General features: G+C 41.2%; 1 pseudogene; it reads left to right on the top strand.

The window, feature by feature from the left end:
- The first annotated feature begins 2,385 nt into the window (after positions 1 to 2,385).
- On the top strand, positions 2,386 to 16,334 carry LOC136467951 (myosin-6-like; annotated as a pseudogene).
- The last annotated feature ends 1,950 nt before the right edge of the window (positions 16,335 to 18,284 follow it).

The raw sequence follows: 18,284 nt of genomic DNA, 5'->3' as shown, positions 1-18,284 counted from the left end.
AAAATGGGATAGAGTTGACGAGCAAGGATAGAAGGGTTTTTGTAGAGATGACTTCGACATTAGTTCTGCTCCATACCTTCTCATGGGGTCAATAGTGGAGTGTGTACCTGTACCAGAGATGGAGGACCTATTATAGCAAAATAAATTTTATCTAGATTTCAAAGGAAATACAAGTGTCATATCTGGTCTCACCGGTACCAGTTATCACGCTTTTCTTTGGAGGGCACTTCTTTGTTCTTGCTACAACGGCTTGCACTCAAACGGACAGCTTTTTAGCTTCATGAAACAAAATGATGATATACATATATAATCGTCTGGGATTGTCGCTCGAACAATCTCAATTTTTAGAAGGAGTAACAAATTCATCTCAGTCGCACATATTGTGGAACTATACCACGTTGCAGATTATTAATTTCTGGTACACGTCAAGATGAGTGGTTCTCTGGCCTCATGAAGAATCGGAGAGCAAGGGATGTAGTCGATAGTATGAACTTATGGGTAGGTTTAGGTGGCATCAGTTGACGTGAGTAGCAAGAGTCGAATGCTACAAAGGAGAAATCGTTAGTAAACGGCCACAGAGAGGCTACGGGGCTAGTCACCGTTTAGTCGAGCGAATGAGTGTGAGCTCTTGAGATGGCCTAGCTTCTCTAGTTGTTGCTCTCCGGGGACTTTGTGGTCGTCGGTTAGCCTAATAAGAATTACCGTGAAGGAAAAAACTAGTAAACATTTAATCATGGATTCGATGATCCAGAACATCGTGCTATTGTTGTATGGAGAAAAAAATGTTTTACGCGGCTATAATAAAGAACACGACAATATAAGTTGTCTAATAATATCAATATATTAAGGTATGAAAGAATGTGATAGAATAAGACAAAATAATTAAATGTCACATAAAACAACAACATATTTATACTAGAAAAGCAATGCTACCTTTCACGTGGATATACGTTATAACTATGCTTTTCACCTCGCGCAACTATCTTTAAAACTTAGCTTCTTTATAGCACTCCACATGTCGTTCCTTGATCACCATCCTAGCATTCCATCTAGCATGGATTTCTATCTTAGCCGCCATTATCATCCTCCACCTATTTACCTTTTGTCTTACTTGTCAGTCTTATACTTTAAATATTTTCTTACACAACCCTTTAAGTTTTTGACAATTCTTATACTAACTTTGTTAGGACACTAGAGGCTAGAGGAGAAACCATTACTAAGGGGATGTTTGGTGCAGCTCGCACAAGCTCTGCTTAGAGTCGGTAGAGCTAGAAATTGTGGCGGTGCCAGCTTCTTTTCTTCCATAGTCTATTTTCACCTTTGAATCAAAATAGCTCCACGCTACACTAATCAATACTACCGCTATGGTTATTGGGAGGAGGAGCCAAATCCCTTAACAGTTATACCAAACAGGGCCTAAATCATCCACATCAAATGCTCATATTTACTCAAACGCAAGCAACTGGAAGTTTGTTCATCTGTCAGTCGACACGCCCGCGCCCCGCTGGAGAGGAAGAAGACGACAACGAGGACGAAGATGGAGACCTCGCCGGCGTTAGGGTTCCGGCGGCTCGCGCCCCATTCTTCTTCCTCGAACTCCAGCGAGCTTAGAAGAGGGTTCGGGGAGAGGCAGGCCAACCAAGCGGTGGGGATGGCGAGAGGGCGGCTTAGGGTCCTGGTGGCGGCAGAGGCGGCCGGGCCAGGTCGGAATGGGGGCGTCCATGGCCGGAGCTTGCCACGGAAGGAGGGGCAAAAAAGAAGATGGCCGCCACAGGCACGCTAGGGTTTCTCCGGAGCTCCCGCGACCAGCGTGCCACGGCGTGGCGTTGGGCAGCAGCGGGGGTGAGGATGAGGATGAGGACGCGGCTGCCGGTGAGGCAGGTGAGGGTGGGGCGCGAGGAGAAAGAAGGCGGGGGTGGGGCGTGAGGACGGAGAAGGTGCGGCCGCCAACGAAGCAGGTGGGGGTGGGCGCGAGGTTGGAGATGACCGACCATCAGTCACCTACGCAGGAGACACACCATAGGAAAAATGGCATTGTCCTATTTTTCATTTAGGAAGGAGTTCCATCTCCATGCATCTCTAATCTCTCTTGTAAAGAAAACCCATTTACAGGCTAGAGAAGAAAACCCAAACCCGCAAAGAAATCCACAACGGAGAAAGGGAAAGCCCACAGCCTGTTCGGTTGGCTGGTTCGTATCATTGCTGGTTCGTGAAGAAATATTGCTGGCTGGTTTACGTGAGAGAAAAATATTATTCCAACTAAAAATTTAGGATCATTTACGACGAGCCACCATCAAACGAACGGGCTGCCAAAAGACCCGGGCGAAACGGCGCAGAGTAGGGAGGAAGTAAACGAAGAGCGGAGGAAGCAAAAGGAGACACAGACGAGGAAAAAAAAAGCGTCTCCTTCTACTCAGCTGCGTTCCCTACCTTTTCATACTACCTCCGCTCCGCCAGAGAGGAAGGAAACCAAACCATCGTGGAACAACACACAAGGGCGCGCCCCCTTCCTCCTCCCGCGCCTCGCCGCCGGACGCCGTCCGTCGAGCCGAATTCGTCGCGCCGCCACCTCGGAGGAGGGAAGCCTCTCCGGCGCAGCAGCCGTCGCCGTCGCCGTCGCCGCCTCCGTCCTCTGCCAGGCCGACGTGGAGCCGAGATCCGCCCGGGCTTGGGCTGTTCTGCTGTGATGGTAAGGACGCCCGCCCTTCGCTCGCTCGCTCGGATTCCCTGCCTTTCTCGCTTTGCTCCGGGCCACTGCGCCTCGGAATCTCTGCCCCTCCCGGCTTGCCGCGGATTTGCTCGCCGCGTGCTGGTGCTCGATTCAGGCGCTGGCTCGCGCGTGAGATCCGGGAGCAGCTTCCGGCGTCCGTGCACGGGCACGCACACATTGTCTCACCGCGCGTGTTTACCCTAAACCGGCAGCCCGCTGACGGCGGTTTATCCTTTCTCCAATAAAAAAATCTGGAGTGCTAATGGAGACCCATTCCCCGCTCCAAGCGTTGTCATGGAGATCTGGACGGCGTCTGAGTCTGAGAAATGAGGGTTCCATTTCTGACGAACTCTAGTGCCACGGGCGTTGACTGGTGCTTTGCTAACGTTCCTGATCGGCGTTCCCAGGACAACTACATCACGCCACCGAATGGGCGGTGGACTCAACCTAGTGCCTATGGTTGCCATATTTAGCCGCTACGCGGGCATCTGGATGCATCAGCCCTCGGCATTTTATGTTTTGTCTTTCTTCTCGTATAATACGCGTGCGACTATCCTTTAATGTCAATCTGTGTTTCCTGCAGGCGGTGCAAGCTTCCATTGCGGTGGGATCCCAAGTTTGGGTCCAGGACCCCGACGTCGCCTGGATTGATGGGGAGGTCGTCAAAGTCAATGGGGACACGGTTACGGTCAAGTGTTCCAATGAAAAGACGGTATGTTGCTTTTTGGCAAATTTCGGGTTAGTGCTAGGCTTGTAAAAGGCAAACGGTTAAGAAGGGCTGCGCCCAAGCTGAGGCAACCTTCTATAATAGGCAAGACACTTAACAGTTACGAATGGCATGCACACTGAGTTGAAACCTGGCCCTTTGTTCAGGTTACGGCGAAAGCGTCTAATGTCCACGCTAAGGATCCCGAGGAAGCGCCATGCGGAGTCGATGACATGACGAAGCTTGCCTATCTGCATGAACCTGGGGTTCTTCAGAATTTGAAATCTAGATATGATATGAATGAAATTTATGTAAGTTATTAGAATAACCGTATAGCCTAACTATATGTTTCCATATATTCTCCACGGCTACTTGTTAACTGAGCTGGCCATGCATTTTCGGACACGTGTTTCTAACTTATTCATTATTAAACCAGACATATACTGGGAATATCTTGATTGCTGTAAATCCTTTCCGAAGACTGCCCCATCTGTACGACACTCAGATGATGCAGCAATATAAAGGGGCGGAATTTGGTGAATTAAGCCCTCATCCTTTTGCCGTTGCGGATGTTGCATATAGGTAGGTTCATTGTGGTATATGTTGATAGTTTATGGGTGGTTTATACTTATATATAGCTTAACAAGTACTCTCCATAAAAGAAATTCACTGTCATTATCTCCATTTTTACCTTTCGAGTTTGACTGAGAGGAGAATATCTTTGATTACTCTACTGTTGTAGATTGATGCGCAATGAAGGAATAAGCCAGTCGATTCTTGTAAGTGGAGAAAGTGGTGCTGGTAAAACGGAAAGCACCAAGATGATCATGCGCTATCTTGCTTACATGGGTGGGAAGGCTGCTTCCGAAGGGCGAACTGTGGAGAAGCAAGTCCTTCAGGTGATAATTTCTTAGACGCCTAGTTCCGAAAAACTATGCCCATGACCATTATGTTCTTGTTTGACTGAATAACACATATTATATTCCTATCACAGTCCAATCCTGTTCTTGAAGCATTTGGAAATGCAAAGACTGTTAGAAACAATAATTCAAGGTAAGAGGCATTTCTCTACACGACCATCTTGGTTAATATTGTGGGTAGCGATTTTTGCCACTTAAACAGCTTTGCTGTTGATGCTATTACTGCAGTCGTTTCGGTAAATTTGTTGAGATCCAGTTTGATCAGAAAGGGAAAATATCAGGAGCTGCCGTAAGAACTTATCTTCTTGAGAGATCCCGTGTCTGTCAAATATCTGACCCAGAGAGAAACTACCATTGTTTCTACATGATATGTGCTGCCCCTCCTGAGGTACTGTCCCTTCCGGCCTTCCCTGCCCATGCGCTTTTCTGATAGGACTTATTTACATTAACTGTACACTCTGTAATCATATTCTGCTTCATGCCTTGCCTGTAGTGTAACAATAATATACCATACCTGTTTTTCCATTTAAAATTTAAATATCATATTTCCCGTTAGCAAGAAGATTGTGGTTAAATGTTACAATTTTCATCTATCAGGAGCGTGAGAGATACAAACTCGGAGATCCCAGCACATTTCACTACCTTAATCAGTCCAACTGCATTAAGCTTGAAGGCCTAGATGAATCTAAAGAGTACCTTGAAACTAGGAAGGCTATGGACATTATCGGAATCAGTTCTGAAGAACAGGTACACATTTGATTAATGACTGGTGGTACTTTCTCCCTTGAAAAATCAGTTGGAGCTTACCCTTGACCACATGGTTGTGTTTCATCTAGGAAGCAATCTTTCGGGTTGTTGCTGCTATTCTCCACTTGGGGAACGTCGAGTTTGCAGAAGGGGATGATGGGGATTCATCAAAGCCTAAAGATGAAAAATCTCTTTTTCATTTGAGGACAGCTGCTGAGCTCTTCATGTATGTTCTTTTCTAGTTCTAAGATTTTAGAAACTCCTACATGGTTATGCTGGTTGACAAGAGCTCCAAATTTGGTATTGTAGGTGTGATGAGAAAGCTTTAAAAGATTCGTTGTGTCAGCGCATTATTGTGACTCGCGATGAGAATATAGTAAAAACTTTGGATCCTGAAGCTGCCAAGGGAAGTAGAGATGCACTTGCTAAGACTGTGTACTCACGGTTGTTTGATTGGTGAGTCTTTCAACATTTTGCACTGTCTGTCTGCTGTTCTTGTTCAAAAGGAGCTTCATGGCTATTTTTCATATGTTTCCACTGACACTGATATGGCAAATGACCTTTGATCTTAGGCTTGTGAATAAAATCAACAACTCTATTGGCCAAGACCCCAACTCGAAATGCTTAATTGGAGTGCTGGATATCTATGGGTTTGAAAGCTTCAAGACAAACAGGTGCTTTATTGGTATGCTTTGATGATTGGTTGCATGCTGAGTGTTTTACTGTCAATAGGCTGGCCAGCTAGTTGGGAAGCGCCGAAGCTGGGCGCAATTTATCTTTGATGAAATCTATAGTCTTCTTTGACAGCAGGCTTAAATATATATATCTCATGTTCTGAAGAAGTAACTTAATGTGCTAACGGAAGTTCCCACAATAGCTCCTAGCGTCTTCACATTCTTCCTGGACCTTTTCTTTAACATTACAAGCTGCTAGCTTTTTTTTTAATGTGAAATCTTGGATAGTACATGGCAAGAATATAACTTGAACGAAAGTCTTTCACAAGTGAGACATGAGGAATGCAGGGTATTCCCCCTTTTTTTTAGTGATGATTGGTGTGAACTTACTGTTTTGTATGTCCATGGATTTGCTGTGACAACTTTGGTTTGTTATTAGTTGAACAGTCAGTATAAACAGTTCTGCTGGTACATGCATGTATGTTCTGGTGACTTGACTACAATGTCTAAGGTTTCTTTCCCCAAGTTTCAATCTGATCAGCAAATTGACTCAGACAACAACAACAACAAAGCCTTTAAGTCCCAAACAAGTTAGGGTAGGCTAGAGTTGAAACCCAGCAGAAGTAGTCAAGGTTCAGGCACGTGAATAGTTGTCTTCCAAGCACTCCTATCTAAGGCTAAGTCTTTGGGTATATTCCATCCTTTCAAGTCTCCTTTTATTGCCTTTACCCAAGTCAACTTCGGTCTTCCTCTGCCTCTCTTCATGTTACTATCCTGGCTTAGGATTCCACTACGCACCGGTGCCTCTGGAGGTCTCCGTTGGACATGTCCAAACCATCTCAACCGGTGTTGGACAAGTTTTTCTTCAATTGGTGCTACCCCTAATCTATCACGTATATCATCGTTCCGAACTCGATCCCTTCTTGTATGACCGCAAATCCAACGCAACATACGCATTTCCGCGACACTTATCTGTTGAACATGTCGTCTTTTCGTAGGCCAACATTCTGCACCATACAACATAGCAGGTCTAATCGCCGTCCTATAAAACTTGCCTTTTAGCTTCTGTGGTACCCTTTTGTCACATAGGACACCAGATGCTTGCCGCCACTTCATCCACCCTGCTTTGATTCTATGGCTAACATCTTCATCAATATCCCCGTCTCTCTGTAGCATTGATCCTAAATATCGAAAGGTATCCATCCTAGGCACTACTTGACCTTACTTGACCTTCCAAACTAATATCTTTCTCCTCCCGAATAGTAGTGCCGAAGTCACATCTCATATACTCAGTTTTAGTTCTACTGAGTCTAAAACCTTTGGACTCCAAAGTCTCCCGCCATAACTCCAGTTTCTGATTCAATCCTGTTCGGCTTTCATCAACTAGCACTACATCGTCTGCGAAAAGCATACACCAAGGGATGTCCCCTTGTATGTCCCTTGTGACCTCATCCATCACTAAGGCAAACAAATAAGGGCTCAAAGCTGACCCTTGATGTAGTTCTATCCTAATCGGGAAGTCATCCGTGTCTCCATCACTTGTTCGAACTCTAGTCACAACATTGTTGTACATGTTCTTAATGAGCCCGACGTACTTCGTTGGGACTTTATGTTTGTCCAAAGCCCACCACATAACATTCCTTGGTATTTTATCATAAGCCTTCTCCAAGTCAATAAAAACCATGTGTAGGTCCTTCTTCTTCTCCCTATACTTAGCACCCCCCCCTAACACATACACAACACACATTTTTTAATCCCTTTTTCTTATTACTTCTTAAGGTATATTTGCAGTGCTCATCATCTCACATGCATTTTACAGTTTTGAGCAGTTTTGTATCAACCTGACAAATGAAAAGCTCCAGCAACACTTCAATCAGGCAAGTTTGTGGAGCCTTCTTAGCTGGTGCCACTCATGGTTTCATTTCTTCGTGGTTTCTGAAGTAGATTTTAACTTTGTATTTCTGCTTCCTGCAGCATGTGTTTAAGATGGAACAGGAAGAGTACACCAAAGAAGAAATTAATTGGAGTTACATTGAGTTCATTGATAACCAGGATGTTCTTGATCTCATTGACAAGGTAGTTTTCTTTGATTTCTACGATGTTTTGAGTAGTTGTTTGCTATTTATTTTATACTTCTAATTTTTTTATGAAATCAAAATAGCATTAATTTGGTGAACTAGTGACACTAAGTTCACATCCTGCACCACATTGTTAAAATATTGCATGTTCCCTGCGGATGGTTTCATCCAACTGCATCATCAAATGCTCAGATGAGAGCGTATATGCTATGGAAGACAACCAGTAAATGACTGTATGCTTAGCAAGCAAACATTGCCGATGCTGCTTTGATCCTTAAGTTCCAATTCAAGATATTCAATCCTTTTTTCTCCTCGAAAGCTTGCCATCATCACTACCAATAGAAAAAGATATTAGACATTTAGCAAAGTACTTAAACTTATTGGTCTTGTTGTTTTGCTGTAATTTTTTTTTGTTTCACCTAAGTACTTGATTCTTCCTTTGCAGAAACCTGGTGGAATTATTGCCCTTCTAGATGAAGCTTGGTATGGACGTTTGATGATATTCCTTTTTTTAGTTGCCATTTTGCAATTGTATAGGACTCTAATCTATCTAATAACTTTTAACCTGTCTGCATTTGCAATTGTGTTACAGTATGTTGCCGAGATCGACACATGAGACATTTGCTCAGAAATTGTATCAAACTTTCAAAAATCACAAGCGCTTTGCTAAGCCAAAATTATCTCGGTCAGACTTTACCATATGCCATTATGCAGGAGATGTAAGTATGGATTGCTTTTGCATTTTTTTTTGGTTCACAGCATTCATAGTACCAACCCTGATGTGAAAGCGTGGTTTTGTGTAGGTCACCTATCAAACGGAATTATTTCTGGACAAGAACAAAGATTATGTTGTTGCTGAGCATCAGGCTCTGTTGAGTGCTTCAAAATGCGCATTTGTTTCAGGCCTTTTCCCTCTTCTATCTGAGGATTCCTCAAAATCTTCAAAGTTTTCATCCATTGGTTCTAGGTTCAAGGTGAATAAATGGCTTCCTCTCAGTGCTTCAATGTGATTTCAGTTGAGATCAAGTCTTAATATTTTTGTTGCTCGTGACATAAACGCAGCAACAATTGCAATCTCTGTTGGAAACTCTGAGTTCAACTGAGCCACACTACATCCGTTGTGTAAAACCCAATAATTTATTGAAGCCTGCAATTTTTGAGAACCAGAACGTTCTTCAGCAACTCAGATGCGGAGTAAGATTTTCTGTTAGTATTTTCTTTTGGCTTGCAGGTTAGTATTTACATTATTGGGGTACTATTATTGGCTTGCCTCAGGGAGTTATGGAGGCGATTAGGATTAGCTGTGCCGGATATCCGACCAGAAGAACATTCTACGAGTTCATAGACCGTTTTGGTATTCTTGCGCCTGATGTTTTGAGTGGAAGGTGAATCACATGTGCATATTGTACTGTGTTCTTAATTTTATTTATAGGCCTAAATGTTGATCTGGTTTGTTGCGACTGTTGTAGTTCTGATGAGGTCAGTGCTGTAAGGAGGTTGTTAGACAAGGTAGATCTTCAAGGTTATCAGGTAATGGATGTTATTAAAAAAATCTAAATTCTACATCTGTAAATCATATAGGCTTCAGCACTGTTGATATGTGGCTTTTGATACTTGATAATTAGACTTTCTAGTCTCATCAATGATTAGAAAGGTAATTTGTGTAACTCTTGTGTAGTGTATCTGAACTTCAAAAGTATTCCCTCCGTCCCATAAAGAGTGTCATTCTCACTTCCTGATAAGTCAAACATTTTCAGCTTTGACCAAATATATATAAGAAAATATTAATATTTATGGTGCATAATTAGTATTATTATATGAATCGTTGAATATATTTTCATAATAAACTTATTTGGAGATACAAATGTTGCTAATATTTTCTATAAACCCAGTCACTCTTGTGGGACAGAGGGAGTACTTATTTGTAGAACTAGAAGTAAAATATTTTTTGTAAACTCTTTTTTTTAGTTTACCTGAACTTCAGAAGTACTTAATTTAGGACTGGTAGAGGTAAAACATTTGTGCCTTTGTATACTGCAGTGATCCTACCTTGCATGATTCTGAAGTATATGCACCAAAGTTTCCAAAGGGACTCTTAGATAGTGAGACATTTGTAACTTTCTTTAGAATATCAATCCTATACATATATTTGTGGACCTGCCATTGAACATTGAAGATATTTAAAATACAATTACCCATGACTGAGCCTTTTGATCCATGTAAGTTGGGGTAGGCTAGTGATGGAACTCATCGAGAGCCACAAAATTTTATATAAAACATGTGAAATTAAAATATCAATAGTAATTAGATCGTCCCGGGTTCGAGTCGCGGTCTCCTCGCATTGCACAGGCGAGGGTAAGGCTTGTCACTGACACCCTTCCCCAGACCCCGCACAGAGCGGGAGCTCTCTGCACTGGGTACGCCCAATTAGATCGTCCCTTCAGACTGAACCTTCTGTTTTGGCACCTAGTATTATGTTATCTTTTCAGCCATACAGTGAAGAACTCTTTGATGTGTGTACTAACTACTAAGCTGTATGTCTTTTGCAAATATGATAATCTAGATTGGCAAGACAAAAGTATTCCTTCGTGCTGGTCAGATGGCTGAACTTGATGCTCGTAGAAATGAAGTGTTAGGGCGTTCAGCTAGCATGATTCAGAGGAAAGTACGTTCATTCTTGGCACAGAAGAGTTTCATTGCATTGCGAAGATCAGCTTTACAAATCCAGACAGTTTGTCGCGGTGAGCTTATTTTGTTCTATTTGTTATATTAACCAATCTATTTTTTTTCCCATGAAGCTCCTTTGATGTGGTTTTGCTTAATTCTTTATAGGTGAGCTTGCAAGAAGAGTTTATCACAACCTCCGCAGAGAAGCTGCTTCACTCAAGATCCAGACTTGGTACCGTATGTATACTACCAGAAAAGCATACAATGAGCTTTCTGCTTCAGCAGTTACCATTCAATCAGGATTGCGTGGTATGTGCGCGCGTAAAGAGCTCCACTTCAGAAGACAAACAAGAGCTGCAATCATCATCCAGGTAATATGACAAAGAAACCAATCATGCTCATATTGGGCGACAAGCAATGGACTACTACAAGGAAAGAACGGTTATGACAAATTGATACTGGTATATTTAGGATATAATGGCCACTCTGAAACATACAATGTTAACTTTACTGCTTGAATATCCAAGAGCAGTTCTAAGTTCTTACATGATTGGTGGCTGGATCTTTTCCTGTGTAGGAAGCTAGAGAAGCCATTAAAATTTGTGAAAGTTGGTTTTCTTAATATTGTCTTCGATACAATCAGACATATAATGCATTTTTTTAATGAGAAAATTGCATCTATGGCTTTGTTTGTAATGAAGACATCAATATGAATTGACACACATGCTTCCATTCTCCTCGTTTTAATGTGTACCTGCCACGATATCGACCGGCTGCACACTTACCCTTTCTATATAATTGGATTGTGCCACAATATTTCTTAAAAACATGATACATATCTTGATGAAGTAACATGTACATTGTATAGGTGATGATCCTTGTTATCTCCCATCAATAGTTAAGGCCAAATGTTGCTGACCTTTGTGTATATTCATATTTCTATTCCAGAGTCGCTGCCGTCAATTCTTGGCAAGATTGCATTATTCAAGAACAAAGAAAGCTGCAATTACTACACAGTGTGCCTGGAGAGGGAAGGTTGCTAGAAAGGAGCTCCGTAAGCTCAAAATGGTAAGTTCAAGCACACTGGGTGACAGGCAATTTTGTTCTACCAATGCTATTTCTGTAGCATATACATATACTATTTCTCATCTCAACTCACCGTTTTCTTGCTCATATTACTGTATCAGGCTGCCCGGAAACTGGTGCATTGCAAGCTGCCAAAAATAAACTTGAAAAGCAAGTTGAGGAGCTTACGTGCGGCTACAGTTGGAGAAGCGCATGCGAGTGAGTTTTATATAGTAAAGTTTGCAGTTGTCACCACGTACATGCTCCAAATTTTTTCCTCCTTGTTCAAGTACATGAAGGGTTCTTGTTCAAGTCTTCTTTGATGACGTTGCCTGAAAAGGCTGCTGGTCATATCATTTTCTACAATTGTTGCATTAATTTCTGGGATAATAATCAAACTTATTTGAATATTTAGAGGGTTGTTTTATTCTGTTAATAACAGTAAAATGTGTAGATTTGTAATTTACTTTTATAGGATAGATGATGTATGTGGTGCATTCTTGTTTGCTGTAGGCTGATCTCGAGGAAGCTAAATCACAAGAAAATGCAAAGTTGCAAGCTGCATTGCAGGAGGTGCAACAACAGTACAAAGAAACAAAAGAAATACTAGTACAGGAGAGGGAAGCAGCCAAAAAGGCTGCAGAGCTAGCTCCAGTTATTAAAGAGGTCCCTGTTATAGATACAGAGCTAATGAATAAGCTTAGAGATGAAAATGACAAACTGAAGGTGAGACCTGAACATAAGAATTATTTGAATGTTTTTATGTTTTCCAGGAGACACCATTTCCTTTTACATTTCAGTTCTATTAGTTTTTGTCCATGCTTATGTTTATGTCACTTTTTCTGCCATGCTACAGACTTTGGTCAGTTCTCTTGAAAAGAAGATCGATGATACTGAGAAGAAATATCAAGAAACAAGCAAAATCAGTGAGGATAGGCTCAAACAGGCAATGGATGCCGAGACTAAAATCGTTGACTTGAACATGGCAATGCTAAGGTTTTCTATTTTCCTAGTCACTGCACGATAGATTTGACATTTTCTGGAGTATGTTTTAGGTTACACGTTGTTTACTTAAATTCTTTAGCGGGAAACTGGACATGTTTCTTTTATTATTCTGCTTCAGGCTTCAAGAGAAAATATCCACCATGGAATCTGAGGAGAAAGTGCAAAGACAAGCGCTGCTAAGCACGCCAGTCAAGAGCATGTCTGAACATTTGTCAATTCCAATTGCTCCAAAGGTACATGTAATGGATTGATTGGAAAATGATGGTTCTTACTATTGAAATTCTTTTTTTTTCTTTACTCAATTCTTCCGTTTTCTTTTTTATTCAGAATTTGGAGAACGGCTATCATGAGGTTGAAGAGCACAAGGTTTGAAGTTTTTCCATCTTAGTATCTACCTTTTGTCTCTTGAACTTTCATTTATGCTCATAATCTTTGTTCTCAATTATAACTTTTCAGGAACCCCAAAGTGCACCTCCTGCTATTAAGGAATATGGGAATGGTGATCCTAAGATGAGGAAATCTTGTGTTGACAGGCAACTTGTATGTCGCCAAAATTTTGTGTTTAAATTGCTTGTGTAAACATGGTTATCTGAAGGTTATCTTTTTTTGTAGGAAAACGTGGATGCACTCATTGACTGTGTAGGGAAAAACCTTGGATATTGCGCAGGGAAGCCAGTTGCTGCTATTACCATATACAAATGTCTTCTTCATTGGAAATCATTCGAGGCAGAGAAGACTAGCGTTTTTGACCGTCTCATTCAGTTAATAGGATCTGCAATCGAGGTAATCTGGCACTGGAGATTTAGTCATGATACTGAAACAAAAGTACCAAAATTGACCGTTAAGAAAATAAACAAGCCATCCCTTTGCCCTTTCCACCTTTGGTGATAAAGATAAGATTTACTCTCCGCATGGAACAATGCAGATGTTGAAAAATGGGCATATTATGTCAAGTCTTAATGTAGAGATCTAAATCACCTGTGTTGTTTACAGAAGAGATAAGCCATGACACACTTCACTGTTGTTAATCATGTTTGTTTTTAAATGAGGCTGCTGCTATGTTCTTTTATGATTTTGGAAGCCAGTTACAGTGTTTTGAGTTTTACAAGTGGCAAGTTTATTATTTTGTTCTTTCTGCCAGACTCACTTTGTCCAGTGTTTGATGCAGAACGAGGATGACAATGACAACCTTGCTTACTGGCTCTCCAATACATCCAGCTTACTGTTCCTACTGCAGAGAAGTCTCAAGGCTGCTGGTGCTCCTGGTAGCGTTTCACGAAAGAAACCTCCTCAGCCAACATCATTATTTGGCAGAATGGCCCAAGTACGCTACTGACCTTTGCAGCTTGAAAACTGAATTAATGAGTTGGGGAATATGGCATAACATAAATCCATTTGTCTAGGGCTTGCGTTCTGCATCTTTTGCCAACATGCATGTTGAAGCAACAGATGTTGTGCGCCAAGTTGAGGCCAAATATCCTGCCCTGCTTTTCAAGCAGCAGCTAACTGCTTATGTGGAGAAGATATATGGAATCGTCCGAGACAATATTAAAAAGGAATTATCATCTTTGATTTCGCTATGTATCCAGGTAACGTATCCTCTCTAATTTGTTTACTGCTTGTTGACAAATTCATATTTAACATTTGGTTCTAAACATGTGGCCCAAAAAGACTTATAGTTTATCACCCTTGATTTCTTTTAATCACAAGGCCCCAAGAACAATGAAAGCTAGCATGTTGCGAGTTTCTGGGCGATTATCCGGTCAATCTCAGAGTCAGAGCAATCACTGGCAGAAAATTATTGAAAGCTTGGATAAGCTCTTGAAGATACTGCAAGATAACCATGTATTTGTCTCATTGTTTCCATATCATTCACTTGTGCTGATCTGCTGGATGTGTGTTTACTGTTGCTTTGTTTATCCTCAGGTGCCCCTGGTTTTAGCTCAGAAAATATTTACCCAGATTTTTTCGTACATCAATGTACAGCTATTCAACAGGTGCACTTATCTTTCAGTGCCTTGACTTCTATGTTTGTGGAAACTAGCGTGGTCAATGGTTGTACGGTTTTGTTCTGCAGTCTATTGCTTCGTCGGGAGTGTTGCTCCTTCAGCAATGGAGAGTATGTCAAGGCTGGTCTAGCTGAGTTGGAGTTGTGGTGTGCAAAAGCAACAACTGAGGTGATCCGCTTTCTGTGTGCATGGCTTGCTTTATTTTATTTTATTTTATTTTATTTTATTGATTAATGACTGAAGTTTTGTGGTTACAGTATGCAGCATCTTCATGGGATGAGCTCAAGCATATCAGACAGGCTGTTGGATTTTTGGTATGACCAGTTCTACCAAATTTGCATTCTAATATATTCACACTGAGATTCTGGATACAATTCTGGGATCAGTCGTGTTCTTATCTTTGGATGTACTAAAGTTTCATATTCATAGTTTGGACAGGAGACAGACACAACAATTTCTGTTGTTTGATCTTGAGTTTAAACTGTTGTTCCCTTTTTAAGAGGCAAACTCGTGTATTGATACATTTCTAATATCGTTTCAGGTCATATTCCAGAAGTTCAGGATATCTTATGATGAGATAGTCAATGACCTATGTCCGGTAAATTCTTAGTTCTTCAAACATACATTTAAATGTTGAATCTCTCGTATTGTTCTCTCTCTACTTTCTTTCACTTGCAGAGTATAGATGCATCTTGTTTCTAATACATGTCCTATTATCTATGCTTGTAGATCTTGAGTGTTCAACAACTGTACAGAATATGTACACAATACTGGGATGACAAGTATAATACCCAAAGTGTTTCATCAGACGTGAGTTCCTTTTTCTGAAGAGCTTCACCATTATATCTGCAATCTTATTTGTTGTCGAAGTTCTATTTGTTGGGTAAAGTATAGAACTTCAAATTCCCTAGTTGTATGGAATTGATATATGCTGAAACTCACTGCTCAATAGTCAACAGTAGATGTGATTTCTTTTTTTTGTTAAAAAATCGTAACGCTGCCTGCCTGTGCTGGATATTTTTACACGGTAAGGGAAAATAAAAGTAACTGGACCATCTAATGTTTCAGGTTCTTAGTAACATGCGGGTGCTAATGACAGAGGATTCTAACAGTGCTGAAAGCGGTTCATTCTTGTTAGATGATAATTCAAGGTAACATTAAGTACCATCTCATTAAACTGTGGGATTGTTATATTGCTTTGATGATTATGATCAATATGACAATCTCGGTCTTCATGCAGCATCCCGTTCTCGGTGGATGATATCACCAACTCAATGCAGGAGAAGGACTTCATGGATATCAAACCGGCTGATGAGCTATTCAAGAACCCTGCCTTCCAGTTTTTACAGGATTAGGGCTTGTGAAGTCTCGAGCATTATGCTGCTAGATATCTTGTCAGATCATTTCTTGATTTGTTGTATATTTTTTTTTATCCTTTCTACCCCATGTGTGCCTTTGTTTAGTTATCTTTTCTTTTCAGCTAGCTTTTGTAAAATTCATATAGGTATTTGTTAGGGTTGGGATGGGATTCCGCCCTTATAGTTAGAAAAAGCCGTATCTTTTAAAGCGGGGCAAATGATTCTTTGTAGGGCAACATGAAATCAATGTTTTCACCCAAGGGTGGTAAGGAGGGATAGAGGCAATGTTAGCAGGCTCTCCCCAATTATAGATTGTGTAAATTATATACTGTAAATCAACAGTGCAATGAAAAAGAAAGGAAAGCTATATTGCAAATGCAGTTACGTTGATGACATCTTCTAGTTGTCTTGTCTGAACAGCTCGGTGTGAGGGTTCATGTAATCTTGTGTAGCACTTGTTCATGCCGCGTGCGTGCTGATCATGCTAGACGGGCCTGTTTGGTTTATTGCCGGCGAGGGAGCAATCCAGACCCTCAATTTTGAGTGCCCGGTGGTTTAGATTTGTTTGGTAGGCATTTGCCTGTCAGGACAGTAACCAAACAGACCAGACATGCTTCAGAGCATAGTTGACATCCTAGGCTATGTACTACTTGGAATAGCCATTTTTGTCCCTCAAATGTCGTTTGACACTCAAATTTTATCATCTTAATGATTAACCGTGAAGAGAAAAACTAATAAAGGTTCCATTTTTCAATTCAAAACTATATAAAAATATAGGTTGACCACACACTTATTAAATACTAAAGAACACATGGATATTATGTACATATAAATCCTCTCACTAATGTTCTCAGGTAACACCAGCTAACAAATATTACACAGTACACTCGCCTAAGGCAAAAATCAACGACTATTCAGGAACACTTGCCTAAGGCAAAAATCAACGGCTGTTCAAGACCTGTTTGGAATACAGAAATTTTACAGAAAAAACATAGAAACATGTATTTCTCGTGTTCTAAACATGCCCTTAGTGTTCATGCAACACAAAGACAATCCCCGGAAGGATGGGTGAAGGTGAATGTTAACGTTGCTTTATTTGCAAAATCAGAGAGAAAGAGAATGAGAATTGGTTTAGTGATCATTGATCAGAGACCACAATTTGTGACTCTTTGGCTGCATCTAGGCAGGGATACAATAAGACCATTGATCTACGTCCTGTTCGCTCGGCTTATAAGCTGTACTTTTTTAGCTAACGAACAATATTTTTCTCTCACAACAAATCAGTCAACAGTACTTTCAGCCATAGCTTATCAACCAAACGAATAGGGCACTAGAACATACAGAGATAATTGCTCTCAGGCTTGCTATCCGTTTCGTCTCAAATATCCCATAATTAGGGTGATAATTCTGATTGCCTCTCTGTGATTCAGAAGCTCCAATCAAATGGAAAGGATTGCTTTCCGGTGGATGCTATCATCCATGACATCAAGCAACAGACAAGAATTTCATCAATTGTTTTTTTACTTTATTTGTGTCAGTAGCTGTAACGTGATAGCTCATATTGGTCCTGTTCGCTTCGTTGAAAAACCATAGTTGAAAATACTGTTCGCTGATTTGTTGTAAGAGAAAAACGCTGTTCCTACGCTGAAACAATATGGCTCATATGACAAGCGAACAGGGCCAGATCAACTGACCAGTCTTGTGATTCAATCTGGTTTCATGAGGTGCCAAACTTTATCCGGACTTCTTTACGCAACGATCTGCTGATTCCATGAAAGGCTACCCATTATGGCCCCGTTAGCTTGTTGAAAAAACAAGCCAAAGCTGAAATGTTGTGAGAGAAAAACACGGTTCCGGCTGAAAAAAGAAGCCGAATAAGCCGGCTTTCGTTCGCTTCGCTGAAAAAACCACTGTTCGCTTAAACGGCCGTTTAGCCCGTTTCCACACCGTCTAAACGCTACACGGTGGTAAACCGTTTCCGTTTAATCGGTTGTTTTGTCCGTTTAAATGACCGTTTTTCCGTTTAAACACCCGTTTTGCTCGAATAATGGGCTAAACGGTAGATGACCGACTGTTTACCGTTTAGCGTTTAGGATAACACTGGAAAAAACAAGTCGAAATACTGTTCCGGCTGATTCGTTGTGAGAGAAAAATACTATTCTAACTGAAAACAAGCTGAAAAGTACGTATTATAAGAGAAGCGAAACTTTAAAAAAGCAATCAACCCATGCCCAGCTTTGTAGTAGTAATAGGACTGTAGGAGGAGTGTGTTGCTTGCCTTGCCTGTTCCCTGATTCATCCTCATCCGCGGGAAAAGGAGGAGGGGGGGAAAAAACAAAGGGGGG

The sequence above is a fragment of the Miscanthus floridulus genome, chromosome 7, assembly GCF_019320115.1.
Source record: "Miscanthus floridulus cultivar M001 chromosome 7, ASM1932011v1, whole genome shotgun sequence".
In the NCBI taxonomy this organism is placed as follows: Eukaryota; Viridiplantae; Streptophyta; class Magnoliopsida; order Poales; family Poaceae; genus Miscanthus; species Miscanthus floridulus.
Note: the sequence above shows the minus strand (reverse complement) of the source record. Positions and strands in the feature narration are given on the sequence as shown.